The 18,725-nt window shown below is 43.7% G+C and overlaps 1 pseudogene; it reads right to left on the bottom strand.

Moving 5' to 3' along the window:
* The window catches only part of LOC133381797 (zinc finger protein 845-like), a 28,642-nt pseudogene extending 17,029 nt beyond the window's left edge, over positions 1 to 11,613 (bottom strand).
* Between the last annotated feature and the right edge of the window lie 7,112 nt (positions 11,614 to 18,725).

Here is an 18,725-nt window from a genome sequence, read left to right as displayed (position 1 = left end):
TTCTGTGTTTTGCCTCATATCTCAAGTTCCACAAATGCTAGAAATTTGTTGTTATGTGCCTCCAAGTCGACTATGACTTATGGCGACCCTATGAATCAGTGACCTCCAAGAGCATCTGTCATGACTTTCATTAAAAGGAAAGCTGAGAATCTTGGGATTATGACTCCTCCCACAGACAGGCCCATGTTTTCAATGCTGAAGGAGATTGGAGGGAGGGGAGGCTGGAGTGCTCCTTCTTGATTGACACACATCACAATCAGAGGGGGGTTTTACACATGGCTTTCCACTCACAGTGCTTTTAGGGATGTTGATGCAAATCACACTTGTCTTTCACTTGGGCTCCTTTGCAAGTTCAATCTCTCCTGAGCAGGATGCCTCAAAGGGTTGGGGAGGAGGGGAGGCAACGTCCCTCCCTCCAATCACTTCCTATTTTGATTACCAACAACGTCATATACTCACCATCCACCACCTTTGTTTTGTTTTCATGCCATATTTATGCCTGTTCCTTTTTTTGTTTGAGTGGATACAGTATTTATTATTAGAACAGTAAGTCACCCCCCCTTTCCCACCCACCCCTTTCCTTAGTTGTAGGGCCAGGGGTGGCTGAGAGTTCCTTTTCAACTGTTGTTTTAGGGTTGAGTTTTAATGTTTTGGCAGAGCTTCCTTGTGCCTCGTTCCTTCACACTTCACTTTTAGGGCTGGTATTTGTGAGCGATTTCCTTCCGTTCTATTCTCATATTCCTTATCTCCATCTACATTTTTAGCAGAGTTTTGTCCTGTGTAGGTCTGGGACTTTGCATGTCAGTCTTCTTAAAAATGAAAAAGTTATAGTCTTGTCTTAGTTTTCCTCCCAACCTGCTTCTTCCCAACACTCCAGCAAATTGCTCCATCTCAGCTCACTCACCAGACGGACCCAGTCAGTTCTTCGGCACCCACTTCAGTCCCCAGTTGTCTTTGTGCCGCTTGACCACATTGAACACCCCAGATCACGTGGGGAACTTTTGATCCTTGAGATGTTATTGGACTCCACCTCCCATCAGCTGCAGCCAGCACAGCCAATAGGGAGGGACGGTGAGAGTTGGAGCCCAACAGCATCTGCAGGGCCAAAAGGTCCCCATCCAAAAAATGAGGGTTCAGCAAAAACATCATCTGGGCAAATACTCATCCAACACACAGAGAGGCAAATGCTGGTTGGGCTGTTTATTTTGCAGCCAGACCTTCCCCTCCAAAGAAATTAAAGCACAGTAGAAGAGAAAGGAGTCCACAGGTGGAATACACCCCCATGGCCTGGATGGTTCCGGAATATACCTTTTCAACCCTCGGTATTGCACCAAATGTTATTGCTTGTGAATGCCAAGAGGGAAGGGCTGCAGCTCAGTGGTTGAGCATCTGCCTTGCATGCAGGAGGTCCTGGGTTCAATCCCCAGTGGCATCTCCAGGTGGAGCTGGGAGAGAGGGCCTGCCTGCAACCCTGGGGAGCCCCTGCCAGTCAGTGTAGACAATACTGAGCTGCATGGACCAATGGATGTGACAGTATAAGGCACCTTCCTGAGTTCCTAAACACGATAACGCCATTGGCCAAGCAATTTCTCTCCCCTCCTCATAAATTCAACCCATTACTGACAATGTAGTTTATCACACACTTTCTGGAGAGTTCGCTGATGTTTACAAAAGTCTGGTAGTTCCCCTAGTTGACCACAGTGAGCCCTTTTGACACCCCTGAAACGTTTGTGCCAACTGAGGCCTAGCTCAGGTCAGGAATCTTCAACTGGAATGTTTAATACAGAGGTCTAATAGTTAAAACAGACCAAGGGAGATTTCTGTAGCCGTTATATATGTTTGCCTATCCAATTTAAGTCTATTGTTGTCAGTCTGTATTATGTATGTTGTGTGTAATGCATGTGTATACACAGAAGTATGTTTCCACAAAACTAGTAAACTGAAAACTCCAACACAGGACTGCCTTCGAACACTCCTGCACAGACACAACCAGCCCCTCCTGCTGAAAGCGAGGTCCATAATTTGCTCCAATAGCCAAGAGCTGGTGAGCAGATGTGGCCAGAAAGTGGAAGCTGATTGTAAAACTTATTTAAAATACATCAGCATCTGCAAGAGACCAATATGCACATCACAACTTGGAAAGATGGGAGCATAAAGAAAGAAAAGAGAAATTAACAGCAAATTATGCAGAAATGAATTTTGGGGAAGGGGAACAATAAGAAAGTGTTTGTCAGCAAAATAAAATGCAACAAGTACACGGAAAGAACAAAACAGAATGCAAATAATGCACCTTAAGCCAAGAGATGGAACAGCTATTCTCTGCCAAGATCACAGCCTGTTATATTGGAATTAATTAAAATTAAGACTTTGAAACGTAACTCTACCTACGTTTGGGGGTTTTCCGTGGTAGCTGTCTGTCACCTGATGGAAATAGGAATTCTGGGCTAGGTTGACTTTAGTGTAGTTTCCCATTCTTGGACAAGGTGGAAGATCTGCTCTGCCACAGCAGATCCTCAGAGACGGCCCCTGCAGGACCAAGAGGTCTTCAAGTCTCCTGAGAGTTTGCACTTGCTCTGCCTGTGTAATCCCAGCTGCAAAACTGCCCCGTCTTTCTGCCACCCCTTCTATCTCACACTTACCTATCTACACCCTTTTTAACCTGAAGGGGATGCCACCTCTGATGGGATTTCAGGTTCACCACTATCTCTTGCCCATGAGCCCTAGTTAAGCAGCACCAAATGACCATTCTGTATCTTTAATCCGTAACCAGGTTAAGAAAAAAAACTGTTAGCCAGCACCACAAGAATATAGGTTTGGTGTAATCTGCCTTCTCTCATAGAGATAACCTGGTTGTGCTTTTTAAACAAAGAAAAATGTTTATTTACTTATATATTTATTACACTAAGAGCGCCAGTGTGCCATAGTGGTTAGAGCATTGGACTACGACCTGGGAGACCAGGGTTAGAATCCTCACACAGAAATGAAGCTCCCTGGGTGACCTTGGGCCAGTGACTGCCTCTCAGCCTCCGAGGAAGGCAATGATAAGCCATCTCTGAATACCGTTTATTTTATTTATTTAATATTTATTAATTAATTACATCTATATACCGCCCCATAACCAAAGCTCTCTGGGCGGTTTACAGCAACTAAAAACATTAAAAACAAATATACAAATTTAAAACACATCTTTTAAAAACAATTTAAAACACAATTTAAAATTTAAAAACAATTTTAAATGACATGCTAAAATGCCTGGGAGAAGAGGAAAGTCTTGACTGGCACCGAAAAGATAAGTGTTGGCACCAGGCACACCTCATATGGGAGATCATTCCATAATTTGGGGGCCACCACTGAGGAGGCCCTCTCCCTTGTTCCCATCCTCCGAGCTTCCCTCAGAGTAGGCACCCGGAGGAGGGCCTTAGATGTTGAACATAGTGTATGGGTGGGTTCGTATCGGGAGAGGCGTTCCATCAGGTATTGTGGTCCCAAGCCATGTAAGGCTTTATAGGTCAAAACCAGCACCTTGAATCGAGCTTAGAAACATACAGGCAGCCAATGCAAGCAGGCCAGAATCGGTTTTATATATTCAGACCATCTGGTCCCTGCTACCAATCTGGCCGCTGCATTTTGCACAAGCTGCAGTTTCCGAACTGTCTTCAGCCCCACATAGAGTGCATTGCAGTAATCTAACTCGGAGGTTACCAGAGCATGGACAACTGAAGCCAAGTTATCCCTGTCCAGATAGGGGCACAGCTGGACCACCAACTGATGTTGGTAGAAGGCACTCCGTGCCACCGAGGCTACCTGCGCTTCAAGTGACAGAGATGGTTCTACGACAACTCCCAAATTCCAAACCGGCTCCTTCAGGGGGAGTGCAACCCCATCCAGGACAGGTTGGACATCCATCATCTGGTCAAAAGAACCCCGCACTAGGAGCATCTGAGTCTTGTCTGGATTGTGCCTCAGTTTATTAGCCCTCATACAGTCCATTGTCAGAAGCAGGCACTGGTTCAGTCTCACCTGAAGAAGATGAAAAGGAGAAGTAGAGCTGCATGTCACCAGCGTACTGATGGCAACGCACGCCAAAGCTCCGGATGATCAAACCCAACGGTTTCATGTAGATGTTGAACACCATGGGGGACAGAACTGACCCCTGAGGAACCTCCTACTGCAGAGTCTAGTAGAGTCTAGCAGAGCAATGTTCCCCAAGCACCACCTTCTGGAGCCGACCTACCAAGTAGGAGCAGAACCACCACCATGCAGTCCCTCCCACTCCCAACTCAGCCAGTCTTCCCAGAAGGATACCATGGTTGATGGTATCGAAAGCTGCTGAGAGATCAAGGAGAACCAACAGAGTCACACTCCCCCTGTCTCTCTTCCAACAAAGGTCACCATACAGGGCGACCAAGGCTGTTTCCATGCCAAAACCAGGCCTGAAACCCAACTGAAATGGATCCAGATAATCGGTCTCATCCAAGACCGATTCTATTCATAGCGTTGCCATAAGTCGCGATCAACTTGAAGGCAGTCCATTTCCATTTTTTTTATTACACTTATATCCCAATTTTCCTCCAAGGAGCTCAAAGTGGCATACCAACATGGCTCTCTGTGATGTCCTTCCCTTCTCTGTGACCACTAGAGATGTCTCACCTCTGTCAAGCCCACTTTATGATGTGTAGCCTACCTCTGGCCACCCCAAGTCAGGATTGTCGTGTTTATTTTTACCTCTCTCCGCTCTAGCACAGATCTCAAAAGATCCCCCTGCTAGGCCACACTACTCAACACTCTGTGTACCCAATATAGCCTCTAGACTGTGCCTTAGTCTCTTCCTGGCTATTTTGATACCTTGTGTCTGTGTCTATAGGTAATTCCTTATAGATTTCATTGACAAGCATATGGTTTCATATATGTTTCTCTTATGTTCCTTATTCCTAATATTTGCCTTAGAACTCCCAATCCAATCTCTCAACAGCCACCTCTTACTCTCCACACCACAACTCTCCAACCCCCACCAACTCTCCAACCCCGACCACCTTGTCCAACACCCCCACGACTCAACTGTCATCCTCTCATTTATACCCTCAGCCATTCAAACACACAGCCAATCCTCATCCAGCATTCTATAGCCCATGTACTTCCCCTTCTCACTCACTCCACTTACCGTATTTCCTATAATAAACCTGCACTTACCATATTTACATTACATTCACATACAGGAACATCACACTCCCCCTGCCAATTTTATCCTCACAACAACCCTGTGAGGTAGTTTAGGCTCACCTAACTGCCCCAAAGTTACCTAGTGAGTTTCATGGCAGAGCAGGGATTTGAACCCTGGTCGTCCAGCTTCCAGTCTGACTCTAATCACCACACCACTCTCTCTCTCAGATGTAGATAAAACTCATCTTTTAAAGAAACAAAGAAAATGATCAAACCCTGCAACAAGCACAGAAGTCAACTCTGTCCCTGTGTCTACTCAGGCAAAAGAAACTAGGGGCATATTATTATTAATATTTCCTTTCCTTCATCATCAGATCCAGGCCGGGTTGTAATTCAGTAATGTTAGCTACATCAAGGTTTAGTGAATTGCATCTGCCCAAATAGTATAAGCTAATATCTGACAGCAACACCCGTCTTTGTTTTATTACAAAGGCCAAACAGGCCAGTCAGTAATGAACCTTGCTTACTGTTTATGTTAGAGTCCATGTCAACAGTTTCTAGGAGCAGGGATAATGTCCCAGGAACATAATCTGAAGATAGGGCCATAATGCAGTCACTTCATTTAATATCAAGTACAGCAGGGCCCCACTCATATGGCAGGTTACATTCTGGACCCCTGCCGAAAAGCAAAAACCGCCGAAAAGTGGACCTCAATCAATAGAATGGTGCATGATGCCCAAAAAGCGCCGTAAACGTGGAAGAAGCGCCGTATGAGTGGAGCTTTAGTCTAATTGCATCTAACTGAGACAGCCGCATTAGCAAAGCGCCATAAAGCGGGGGCCCTACTATAATGCTTTTGCTATGACAGAAGTTCTTTCCACACTCCATACATTTTTGTATCCTTCCCTCTGTGGGTTCTTTGATGTGCAGTAAGATGTTACTCCAGACACTTATGTGGCTTCTCTCCTGTGTGGGTTCTTTGATGGGAGGAAAGGTTTCAATATGTCAATAAACCTTTATTGCAGGGCCATAGGCCAACACAAATATACAATGTTCAATATATATATAAAAGGGAAAAGAGAAAACATATAATCCCAGTCACAACTTATACAGAATGCAGCGGCGCACTTACTTACCAACAGCCGCCGCCGGGACCATATTACGCCAGTATTATTTGATCTACACTGGCTGCCGGTTGTTTTCCGGGCCCGATTCAAGGTGTTGGTATTAACCTTTAAAACCCTGTACGGTTTCGGCCCAGCTTACCTGAAAGAGCGCCTCCACTGCCACCAACTATGCCGCCCAACTAGATCAGCCACACAAGGCCTTCTCTCAATCCCGCCAACCAAAATAGCTAGGTTGGTGGGTACAAGGGAGAGACCCTTTTCTGTGGTGGCCCCCACTCTCTGGAACTCCCTCCCATGTGATCTTCGACATGCCCCTTCCCTAGATGTATTCCGCAAGGCCCTGAAGACGTGGCTATTCCAACAGGCCTTTGAGGTCCTTGGGATGGGTAAATCTCCATGATCTTATCATCTATCGTATGCTGCTAATATAATTGTTTTATATATGTAGTGATGACTGTCCAGTATTTATTTTATCTACTGATATTAATGTGACTGCATTTGATATTATTGCATTTGATATTATTGTATTTTATCTTATTTTAATGTACGTCGCGTAGAGTGGCTATTTGCCAGATAGGCGACACACAAATTAAATATTACTATTATTATTATTATTATTATTTCTCTGATTCTTAGGAACATTAGTCATTCTGCCCGATCTATCAGCATTAGGGATCATAAAAAATCGAATTGCAGTAAAAGCATGACTTAGTTTAATATGCAGTGGTTGCAAAAGATAATGGGCACAAGTAGAGTCAATTTTAAATCTCCAGTACCATGGGGCTACACAAGTGCTGAGTAAAGTAAGTCGATCTAAATATTTACAATGATTAAAAATAACCTCTCTGAGCATTTTATTTGACCCCATGCTACAGAACTGCTGAGAAGTGAGATGATATCGATGCAGTAATTCATCTATTCTATTATTCCAAATTTTATTTGAAAAAGGATGGCCTAGGCAACAATTTAATAAATCCTTGCCTTGCGTAAATGCAAGAGTTCTCACAAATCTCAAAAGAGCTAGATGTATGTGAGCACATAACGGAACGGCTCCAGTTTCCGCCCGAAGCATAGGTGCAGGCGTTCCGGGGTGAAGAAACAACAGGCGCCTAAGGAAATTTGTCTGGATGGTTTCTAATGTTAAAATTGTTGTAATTTCCCACCCCCAGATTGGTGCTGCATATAAAACCTGCGAGATTACCTTTGCCTCAACTATTTTAAGGGCTCGTAAAATCAGATTCCCCCCATCAGAGCGATAAAATTTTAAAATTACCCCCACCATTTTTAACACTGATTGCTTTATAGATTGAACATGAAATTTCCAAGAGAGGGTGTCTGAAAAGGTCACCCCCAAATATTTAAATGTTCTGCACTGATCTAATTGCTGGTTTTCCACCGACCATCGATGAATTACCGGCCTTTTACCAAAAACCATGATTTTTGTCTTCCTATAGTTTATATTCAACCTATCTGCTGTGCAAAGTTCCTGTAGTCTTTTTATCAATCCTTCTCAGGCCAATAGGGGCCAAAGAGAATAAAACCATATCATCTGCATAAAATAATGTAGATACTTTCCTTTGTCCAAAAGATGGAGGAAAGTATTGATGATCGGATAATTCTGAAATTATTTTATTTACAAAAAGGTTAAATAGAAGGGGAGCTAGGGGGCACCCCTGCTTCACCCCTCTCTCTACCGTTATCAGAGGTGTCATGGTTCCTTGTAGATTTACCTTAACCTGGGCTTTGGTGTCAGTATAAAGAGCCTTTATAAGGAATAGTAACCATCGATCTATTCCCATATTATATAGTTTGGACCATAGATTGTTTCTGTCCACTGAGTCAAAAGCTGCAGCCAAATCAACAAATGCCACATAAAGATGTTTTACCGGACCTGTTATATTCATTTTGGCCAAAAAATAAAACGTTAGGCAATGATCTATCGAAGATGACCCTTTTCTAAATCCAATCTGTTCAGGGGGTATCAGCTGATTTAAATCCACCCATTGTTCTAGCTTTTGACAAAGAAATTTACTATATAATTTGGCTACTACATTTATTAAACTGATAGGACGGTAGTTTGTCGGGTCAGCAGGATCATTTTTTTTATATATTGGCACAATGATGGTACGTCTCCAACCAACCGGAATGACACCAGTATCATTAATTTTAGAAAATAAATGAGCCAATAAAGGTGCCCACCACTCTGGGCAATATTTAAATATTTCCGCAGGCAAAAAGTCTTTCTCTGGAGCTTTCCCATTTTTCATCGATTGAATTAACAATCTTATATCTTCAGTGGAAACCGGAGACCACTGTTGTAAGTTTCCAATCTCCATTTCTAAAGTTTTAGTCTGGGAAGATGGAACAAGAGAATAGAGATTGTGAAAATGATTATACCAAATCAGGCTCGGAATTTGTTGTACTTTATTTTGGATGTAAAACCCCATCCCCTGTTTGGCTAAGTCCCAGAATAAACGCTCTTGGTCTGCATTGATCGCATTTTCTAGCTTCTGCCAGCGATATACAGCAAAATCTAATTTCTTTTGGCGCAAAAGTTTTTTATATGCTGCCTTCATTGATTTAAATAAACTAGTATAAGTTTCATCATTATCCTGCCTGAGAGTTAACCGAAGTTGTAATCTAAGGTATCTTTTTGCTGCTCTGCATTCGTAATCAAACCATGAGGGAGAACCATGTCTCTTATTTGTTACCACTACCTTCTGCGTCATTAATGGTTTAAGCAATAGGACAATATTTTGAAAAGCCTGAATCGGATCTAAGGCACCTTCTAATATTCCCTGCCGAATAAATTCGAAAGAATTGGACATTAAAGTCGCTGCTAGCTGTTTCCCCTTTCTTTCAGACCAACGAACCCTTTTCACCGGTCTGGGGTGTATCTGGTGTGGAATTGGGTATACTTTGGGCACAGAAAAAATAAAATTTAATTGAAGCAGAAAATGATCACTCTCTGTTCTACATATTACTTTAAATTCATTAGTGGCCAGTAACAGTGATTGTGAGACAATTATATAATCGATTACACTTGTCCCAAAAGAGGACCAATAAGTGAACGAGCCAGCAGAAGAATCAATTGCTGAACCATTTAAGATTTCTAAGGAATGCGAGGCCACTAATTCAAGAAGTGAAAGTCCCTGATTATTTACTTTTGGGTCTTTTGAATTCCGATTGTCACATACATTCTGAAAAGAAGGGGCTCTTTCCACATTCCATGCATTCATATGGTTTCTCTCCTGTGTGGGTTCGTTGATGTGAAGTAAGGTGATGGCTCTGACTGAAACTTTTTCCACACTACAGACACTTATATGGCTTCTCCCGTGTGGGTTCTTTGATGTGAAGTGAGGTGTTGGCTCAGACTGAAACTTTTTCCACACTCTATGCATATATGTGTTTCTCTCCTGTGTGGGTTCTTTGATGTAAAGAAAAGCTTCTACTATGACTGAAACACTTTCCACACTCCAGACACTTATATGGCTTCTCCCCTGTGTGGGTTCTGTGATGTGAAGTAAGGTTTTGGATCTGACTGAAACTTTTTCCACACTCTAGGCATTTAAATGGTTTCTCTCCTGTGTGGATTCTTTGATGGGAGGAAAGTGTTCCACTATCGCTGAAGCTCTTTCCACACTCTATGCATTTAAATGGTTTCTCTCCTGTGTGGGTTCTTTGATGTGAAGTAAGCTGTGAGCTCTGACTGAAACACTTTCCACACTCCAGACACTTATATGGCTTCTCCCCTGTGTGGGTTCTGTGATGTGAAGAAAGGTTTTGGATCTGACTGAAACTTTTTCCACACTCTATGCATTTAAATGGTTTCTCTCCTGTGTGGATTCGTTGATGCAAAGTAAGTTTGCTGCTTTCTTTAAAGGTCTTTCCACATTCCATACATTTATATGGTTTCTCTCCTGTGTGGGTTCTTTGATGTAAAGAAAGGCTACTACTGTGACTGAAACTCTTTCCACATTCCAGACAATTAAATGGCTTCTCTCCTGTATGGGTTCTTTGATGGGAAGCTAGACTTTTACTACAACTGACACTCTTTCCACACTCCAGACACTTATATGGCTTCTCCCCTGTGTGGGTTCTGTGATGTGAAGTAAGGTTTTGGATCTGACTGAAACTTTTTCCACACTCTATGCATTTAAATGGTTTCTCTCCTGTGTGGATTCTTTGATGGGAGGAAAGTGTTCCACTATCGCTGAAGCTCTTTCCACACTCTATGCATTTAAATGGTTTCTCTCCTGTGTGGGTTCTTTGATGTGAAGTAAGCTGTGAGCTCTGACTGAAACACTTTCCACACTCCAGACACTTATATGGCTTCTCCCCTGTGTGGGTTCTGTGATGTGAAGTAAGGTTTTGGATCTGACTGAAACTTTTTCCACACTCTATGCATTTAAATGGTTTCTCTCCTGTGTGGATTCGTTGATGCAAAGTAAGTTTGCTGCTTTCTTTAAAGGTCTTTCCACATTCCAGACACTTATATGGCTTCTCCCCTGTGTGGGTTCTGTGATGCGAAGTAAGGTTTTGGCTCTGACTGAAACTTTTTCCACATTGTAGGCATATATATGGTTTCTCTCCTGTGTGGGTTCTTTGATGGGAAGCTAGACTTTTACTACAACTGACACTCTTTCCACACTCCAGACACTTATATGGCTTCTCCCCTGTGTGGGTTCTGTGATGTGAAGTAAGGTGTTGGCTCTGACTGAAGCTCTTGCCACACTCTATGCATTTATATGGTTTCTCTCCTGTGTGGGTTCTTTGATGTAAAGAAAGGCTACTACTGTGACTGAAACTCTTTCCACATTCCAGACAATTAAATGGTTTTTCTCCTGTGTGGATTCTTTGATGTAAAGTAAGCTTATTTCTCATATTGACGCTCTTTCCACATTCAATACATATATACGTTTTCTTCCCTGTATGGGCTCTTTGATATAAAGTAAGCTGAGTTCTTATACGGACAGACTTTCCACACTACATGTATTCATGCAGTTTCTCCTCTGCATGAGTACATTTATGTTGAGTAAGGTGGCCCTTCTGACTGGAGCTTTTTCCACACTCATGCATTCATATCATTTCTCCCCATCTGAGTTCTTTGATGTAAAGTAAGGTGAGAGGTCATGCTGAACCTCTTTCCACATTCCAGGTACTCATATGCTTTCTAAGCTGGTGACAGTTTGAAAAACGTTTCACACTCTATGCACTGATATGTTTTTTCCCCTCTGTAGGTTCTGCAATTTTACTTTGGCTTACTTTTTAATATTTTCTCCCACACTGAACACTTTCCCTTTCTTTTCCCTTAGTGGTCTTCCTATGGGATCCAGAGTTCATCAATAACAGCTCCCTGCAAAGTACAGGATTTCCTCTTTCATTGATTTTTCTTCTGCCTTTTAAGTCTCCTTTGATTCCCAGATGTCTCTTTTCCCACTTTGTGCTTGCTTGTTTACAAAGACACCACAAAGGGATCCATATAATGCTTTTTTCCTACCTTTCACCTGTTTGGGCAAATAAGAAAGAAAAGGGAAAACCTGTAAGGATTTCAAGACACAGAGAAATGATTGGATCAGGGATCAAACACAATGACCTGCTTCTCTACATTCAAATATCCAGAAGAAATTTCTCTTTGCTTTCTTTATGCTCACATCTTTCCTAAATTGAGATGCACACACTGGTCTATTGCTGATGTATTTTAAATAAATTGTCCAATCAGCTTCCAGCTTCTGCCCATATCTGGTCACCAGCATCTGGGCTACTCGGGCAAATTAAGGACCTCGCTTTCAGCAAGAGGGGGCTGGTTGTGTCTGCCCTGTGTTGGAGTTTTGAAATATATCAGTTTTGTGGAAAATGCATCAGTATATACACATATGTTACACGTAGCTTAAATTATACATACAGATCTAGGATAACAGGCTGAAATCGGCACAAGCAAACATAATAATTCACTAATAGGCAAAAAAAAACCTTGCGGTTTAAGAATGTACCTATAGCCCACAGATATTTCCATCGAACTTTAAAAAGCAGGGAAATTGGGCAGCTATAGTGAATGCACCAGGGGAGCAGGAGACCTGACCTCCTCTCTGAGATATTATACTGTCCTACAAATTTGTCAGAATGCAAACACAATTTGGGTTGGTCTTTCACAGTCCAATCCACTTGCTGTGGAGCTTGGAAGAATTTGGTAACATGTTCCTCTGAGCATATGGTGAGTGGTGGCAACACCTGCCATCTCCAAAGATGGAGAATTATATTTTTGTATGTTTGTTGGTGTTCTTACTTTGCTTCTTTCCTGTGTTACTAATGCTTCTGCAGGGAATCTAAACCAGAACATTTCCCCCCTCCTTATTCATCCTAGAAATCTGTGTCAAATGTATTTTTATTAATTTCAAAGCCTTTTTATTGGTCATTGTCATGTGATGGTGAAGACAGCCTTTTGTGTTTGATATTGGAGGTTATGTTCTATTTGTATTTTGGGTGCATTAACAGTTGAATCTGAAACGGCAGTTTGATGTAAAATCAGACTGATTCCAATATGTTGCTACTTCAGCAATGACTCCAGCTGTTGGGAAAAAGAGGATGCATGTTTTCAGGCTGCTATGTTTAAACCACTTCATTTAAGGCAAGGTGGGCACAGTCAATTAAAAACATAGAGCACACCTAGAATTTTGCTAGAATATATTTCACCTCCCATTGTTTTATCTTGAGACACTTCTGAGGTCCACTGGAGACTATTTTGCAGACGTCAGTGCCATTATTCCACAATTATGTTTGGAGTTTTTTTAGTACAAATTTTGCAAAGTGTTGCTGTACTTCACACAGTCATAGAAACAAAAGCAAAAGAAAATGATTTCCTATAGGAAACGTCACTAAAATTGCAAAGTAGATCAGACATATTTAAAGTGACCATCTGAACTATATCAACTGTCTTAATAATGTTGCTTCCTCCCGGTTAAAACAAGATCAGCACAGCACATATCTTCTTTCTATTATTTGGGCTGATTACAGGTGTTGCCACCACTCACCATATGCTCAGAGGCACATGTTACCAAATTCTTCCAAGCTACACAGCAAGTGGATTGCACTGTGAAAGACCAACCCAAATGGTGTTTGCATCTTGACAACTTTGTAGGGCAGTCCAATATCTCAGAGAGGAGGTCAGGTCTCCTGCTCCCCTGGTAAATTCACTATAGGTGCCCAATTTCCCTGCTTTTTAAAGTTTGATAGAAATATCTGTGGGCTATAGGTACATTCTTAAACTGCAAGGTTTTTTGCCTATTAGTGAATTTCCCTGCTTTTTAATCCGGGAGGTAAGAAATGGGATCCTGTGCAAGTTTGCTGAGAACAGTTTGATCATTTGCATGCTTATTGAGTTCAGTGGGATTTACACACACACACCCAGCAATCATGCTTAGGATAGGTGAAACTGACCACAGGGGATGGAGAAGAGAGGAGCAGGAGGGAGGGGTAGAAAGGCAGAGGGGAGGACTGGGATGGGAGCAGGCAGAAGGGGGAGGGGAGAAGGACAGATGTGGTCATTTGCATGTTTATTGAGTTCAGTGGGATTTCCTCCCGTGCAATCATGCTTAGGATAGGTAAAACTGACTGGGGGGAAGGGATGGAGGGATGGAGTGGGCAGGGGAGGCGGAAGAAGGAAGAGGGGAGGGGAGGAGAAAGGGAGAGGAAAGGGGAAAGAGGGAAAAGGCAGGCCTGATCATTTGTATGATTATTGCGTTGAATCGGAATTACTCCTTTGCAATCATGGTTAGGATTGACCAGGCTGAGCCTGCCAACCAAGACATCTTCTGTATCTTTCAAAGTTGTGCTGGGGGAAGGGAGAATTCTACCTTGTGGTTTTTCCCATTACAACGTTGCAAGAACACCTGCACTTGGCTGACTTTCTCTTCTCTTAAAGATACAGGATCAGACCAAAAGTCTAGAGGACTGCAACAGTACCTCCGAGACTACCTCTGTCAGCTCAGTTAGGGAATTTGTTGGGCAGCAGGGCGGGCGGTACACCAACAAAATTCCCAGTCTGTCTCTCTGGCCCAACACAAGGTGGAGACACTCTAAACCAGTTGTCACCTGGACAGGGTGCTTGGTGAGTGAGAAAGAACTCCTATAGACCACAGCAACCCCACCTCCCCGTCCTTCGGTTCTACCATGATGCTGAACCGCATACCCAGGTGGGCAGAGCTGGGAAAGAGCAACGCCTCCCTGATCGCCCACCCAGGTCTCAGTTATACACGCCAGGTCGGCAGCCTCGTCCACAATTAAATCATGGACAAGGGAGATCTTATGGTGAACCGACCTCGCGTTTAACAACAGCACATGGAGATCCGAAGGCTGACTGATAAAACAACCATCAGTCCTGGGGATGTGAGGAGAACCGGAACAAGTCACAGACACTACTTGTCTGGGATGAGTTCCCCTTATCTGGCACGTTCTCCTCACAACGCCATACCTCCCATTACCCGTCACTACGCTAATTGGGGCCCCCGAAAGTCTCCCCGGTCGATGTATAATACTCTCTCCCAGGCACATATTAAAACAAATAAAATTCACATATACACACACACCAAGTCACAGACACCCACACAATGCACATTCACACCAATACACACTAAATTCACACACACACACGACATACACACACACAATCCTCACTCATACAACACAACAACATTAAAATAATAAAGTGCCAGTAGTGATGGCAGCGTCCACACTCAGGTCAAGGCAATAGCAGCCGCAGCAACAGCGTCCACAACGGTTCTAGGCAAGCGACAGATGACAATAGCAGGTGACAATAGCACACAGCAATCGACCGCAGCAGCTGATAGAAGCAGGCAGCAGATGGCAGCAGCAGATGATAGCAGCAGCACAGTGATGGTATTAGCGTCCTCTCCCGAGCGACCGCAACCCTATCCAGGCCAACGACCGCAACAGAGATCCAGACAGCTGTGCCCGCGACCACAAGGGACAGCAGCAAGCAGAAGACAAAGCCACCAAAAGCCACCGCACCAACGATAGCGACGGCGACGGCATCCACACCCAACAGGCAGCACCCGCTCGGCCCGGCCCGCAGTGGTGACGACAGCAATAGCGACACCCAGGCGACAGCGACAGCGACGATGGTAAGCCCAGAAGTGGCCCCGGAGCACAGCACGCCCTGCAGGGACAGCTGAGGCCGCCCGGAGGCCGCGACCGCTCTCCAGCCGGAACCGCCGCAAGCAAGGCAGCCCAAGGCCCAACGCCACGACCCGGGCCGCCAGATGGAACACAGCACCCACGCCCACACCCGTCCAGCCAAGAACCGCCAAGGCAGAGCAACTCGAGGGCCCGGCGTTGCAGGCCGCTCAGGTAAAATGCCCGATGTTGTAAGGCTGCCCAGATGAGACGCGGTGGGGCAGCCCGGGACCCAAGCCCGCGGCGCCGCAGCGATCCAAGGCCGCAAAGATGAAGCGGGCAACCACAGCCCAACCACAGCCAGGACAACAAACCCCATATATCCAGGAGCATCCAGGGACACCACTGTTGGTTGCTTTAGACTTTTGCCAGTTACTGGGAATCCCAAGTGGGGAGACTGCTGTTGCGCTCATGTCCTGCTTTCAGGCTTTTGATAGGCATCTGGTTAGCCACTCTGAGAACAGGATGCTGGCTATGTGCGTCATTGGCCTGATCCTGCACGATCTTCTTATGTTAATGGTTGGCTGGATTTCAGCAAAAAGCTCCTTTCTTCGTCTCTCCTTCCTTCTTAGCATAGGTAAAACTGACCAGGCTGGGCCTGCCAACCAAGACATCTTCTGTATCTTTCAAAGTTCTGCTGGGGGAAGGGAGAATTCTACCTTGTGGTTTTTCCCATTACAATGTTGCAAGAACACCGGCACTTGGCTGACTTTCTCTTCTCTTAAAGATACAGGATCAGTCTCAGGCCCTGAACCTGGTAACCCTACCTCCCACCCAAATTTAAAACAAAGCTGTCCCTGGCCACATCCACACCTGACCTCTATTACACTTTGGACAATCATTATTTATTTATCTATTTATTTAGTGTATTTATATACCACCCCATAGCTGAAGCTCTCTGGGCGGTTTACAATAACTAAAAACATTAAAAACAAATATACAAATTTAAAAACACATCTTTTAACAACAATTTAAAACAATTTATCATGGCTTCTCCCAAAGCCATGGCTCAAAGCCAATCATGGCTTCTCTCAAAGAATCCTGGGAAGTGTAGTTAGTGAAGGGTGCTGAGAGCTGCTAGGAGACGCCCTGTTCCCCTCACAGACCTTCAATCAGAGTGGCTGACTGTTCAACCATTCTCTCAGGGGAATAGGAGTCTCCTCTCAGCACCCTTCACAAACTACACTTCCCAGGAGTCTTTGAGGGAAGCCAGGACTGTCTCGAGTGAAATCAAGTCTGGTGTGGGTGTGGCCCTCTGATTAGCCACGCCCAGCAGCTGTGAGGCTTTTAGAACACTGACAGTTGGCCCTTACTGAGCATGCCCCACGTTATAATAGGCTTCCAGCCACAATTTCTTAAATTAATTAAAAATCAGCCAGGCAATTTTTTAACTTTTAAACTGCAGAAGATGGAGATCAGAGTATGGGGCAACGTCAGTATTAGGATTACAGGTACTCTGTGAAAATGGCTGATTTTTAATGAATTTCAACAGATTATGGGAACTCTGGCAGAAAAAAGTCCAAAAGTGCTCTGAGTTTTTTTCCTCCGTTTTTAGACTTTGAACTCTCGATTCTCTCTGACTCTTTTGTGTACCGCCATGAAAATTGAGAGGGTTCTTAAGCAAGCGTTTCTGATTTCAGAACTATAAGTTTTGTAAGGTTTTGTTTTGAAATGAGGTTATGGGAAGCATCACAATGGCATGCGGGGGTATTTTCCATTTAACACTGCGGAATGTGAAAAATCCCCACTGGCTATAGTATACAGCCATTCTCGTGGCTGTATAATATAATAAATAATATGATAGAAACATATAATAATGGCTACAGAGCTCTCTTGGTCTGTTTTAAGTATTAGACCTCTGTATAAAACACTCTGGTTGAGGATTCCTGACTTGAGTTAGGCCTGAGTGGGCACAGAAGCTACAGGGGTGTCTTCTTCCAAGCTACACAGGAAGTAGATTGGACTGTGAAAGACCAACCCAAATTGTGTTTGCTTTTTGACAAATCTGTAAGGCAGTCCAATATCTCAGAGAGGAGGTCAGGTCTCCTGCTCCCCTGGTGCATTCACTATAGCTGCCCAATTTCCCTGCTTTTGAAAGTTTGATAGAAATATCTGCGGGCTATAGGTATGTCCTTAAACAGCAAGGATTTTTGGCAATTAGTGAATTTCTCTGATTTTTAATCCAGGAGGTAAGAAATGGGATCCTGTACAGGTTTGCTGAGAATGGATTATTTGCATGCTTATTGAGTTCCATGGGATTTACTCCTGTATAATCATGCTTAGGATAGGAAGAAGGGGTGGTGGGAGGGAACCGTAGGAAGGGGAATGAGAACTCTGACAGAAAAAAGTCCAACAGGAACAGATAAAATGTTGCAAGGCCATAGTGTGAAAGTAGGGCCATGATGCAGCCGCTTCATTTGCTTTTGCTATGACTGAAGTTCGTTCCACACTCCATGCATTGTTGTTTCCTCCCGTGTGGGTTCTGTGATTTGAAGTAAGGGGTTGGCTCTGACTGAAACTTTTTTTCACACTATATGCATTCATGTGGCTTTTTTCTTGTGTGGGTTCTTTCACGTTTAGTAAAATCTCTACATCTGAAGCTTTTTCCACACTCCATACATTCTTCCCTGTGTGGATTCTTTGATGTAAAAAAGCGCCTCTACTATAACTGAAACTGTTGCCACACTCCAAACACTTGTATGGCTTCTCTCCTGAGTGGGTTCTGTGATGTGAAGTAAGGTGTTGGCTCTGACTGAAACATTTCCCACACTGTATGCATTTATACGGTTTCTCTCCTGTGTGGGTTCTTTGATGTAAAGAAAGGTTACTACTCTGATGGAAACTCTTTCCACGTTCCAAACAATTAAACAGCTTCTCTTCCATATGGGCTCATTGATGGGAAGCTAGACTTTGACTACAACTGAAACTCTTTCCACACTCCAGACACTTACAAGGCTTCTTCGTTGTGTGGGTTCTGCAATGCGAAGTAAGGTGTGGCCTCTGACTGAAACTTATTCCACACTCTGCACATTTATAGGGTTTTTCTCCTGTGTGGATTCTTTGATGTACACTTAGAATACTTCTACCAGTGAAGCTTTTCCCACACTCATGCATTTATATAGTTTCTCTCCTGTGTGGATTTTTTGATGTAAAGGAAGCTTATTTCTCATACTGACGCTCTTTCCACATTCAGTACAGGAGGAGGGGGATGGGAGCAAGCAGAAGGGGGAGGAGGACAGGTTTGAT

The sequence above is a fragment of the Rhineura floridana genome, chromosome 3 (genome assembly GCF_030035675.1).
Source record: "Rhineura floridana isolate rRhiFlo1 chromosome 3, rRhiFlo1.hap2, whole genome shotgun sequence".
In the NCBI taxonomy this organism is placed as follows: Eukaryota; Metazoa; Chordata; class Lepidosauria; order Squamata; family Rhineuridae; genus Rhineura; species Rhineura floridana.
This window is presented reverse-complemented; position numbering and strand designations above follow the sequence as displayed.